The following is a 1,287-nucleotide window of genomic DNA, read 5'->3' as shown; positions in this document are numbered from 1 at the left end:
ACCAATTATATTATGACACACTAACATCCATACAAGAAAGAACTGCATAAGGAGGATCATATAAAACTCGTTTCTCATTTTTACCTGTTCTCTCTTTTCAATATGGTCCTCTTCTTACGTTTATTAATACTTCTTTATTCTATGCAAGGCATCTTAAGACTTTGGGAAGTCCATTCTTTGCAAAAGTCTGAAACATCCTCTGCGTATCCTAAAATCAGGAGGATAACATTAACTGAAATATATAACATTGCTTGACTCCTTTTTCTCAAGTGATTCTCTTGCCAGTTCACTCTTGCTTTCAAGGTTATCCTTTAAAATGCTCTCTCTTTTCTAAATGTTTTGGCCAGCATGGCTCTCTTCTCGATAAACATCTCGACTTCCAAAGACAAGATCTACTTGATTCTCCCTTCTCTCTTCCTTCACATACGGCCATTCGCTCCGTGGAACTTTTTTACCCTTTACGCCATTGTTCTTAAATTGGAGCGTATGGCACGGAGGACAAGCTTTTAGTCTATTGCTTTAGTTTGTATTTTGGCGAAGTAATTTCTAGGTGTCTCCCAATGTGGCTTCCTTATTCCAAGTTTTCAATAATCTGGACTTTCGAAAATTAATGTCCTCTTCCACCTTTCGATCTAAGTTCACTCGTCTTTTACACGACGCATTTAATAATCGTTCTTATGCTCCTTACAATTCCTTTTTTATATATGTGCGTGTATCTAGAAAAGTTCACTGCTTTCAAAAACACTTTTTCCTTGAGTGTCTACAGTTACTAATATGCCAACACCCCACGCACTCATATAATGAATATTATTCAGACTATTGCAAATTAAATGGATATTCAGAGTTGTTCAATCCTCATATTGTCCCCGAATAAGATGTCCATGTAGGATTTTATTTTGTCCAGTTTTATTACCGTAACTTTCACGATGCACCCTATCAATCTGCATCATGATTTATCCCTCGTAATTCAGTTTTATTGACTTTTATGTCCCTGGTTATAATTTTCTGAGGAACCGAGAACCCACACGATGCGAGGCTCCTCATGTTATTTCCATAATAAAGACACTCGACCCGACTACTGCTTTTGCTGTTAAACCTTTGGAATCTTTTCCCGATCTCCTTTCCTCTGAGATTTGTGGCCTTTCCTCCCTCAAGCTGGAGGTCCTGCGTTATCTCGATCGTTCGCGACTCCCTCATAAATTTGATTTCTTTGTGTTTTCGTCTCCTCTGTCCCTTTGTCCCATTCGCTTTTTGCATGGCCTGGTTCCTTCTCATTACTCGCCTATT

The sequence above is a fragment of the Penaeus monodon genome, chromosome 19 (genome assembly GCF_015228065.2).
Source record: "Penaeus monodon isolate SGIC_2016 chromosome 19, NSTDA_Pmon_1, whole genome shotgun sequence".
Lineage (NCBI taxonomy): Eukaryota > Metazoa > Arthropoda > Malacostraca > Decapoda > Penaeidae > Penaeus > Penaeus monodon.
The sequence above is the reverse complement of the archived record's forward strand: the minus strand, read 5'-3'. Positions refer to the sequence as shown.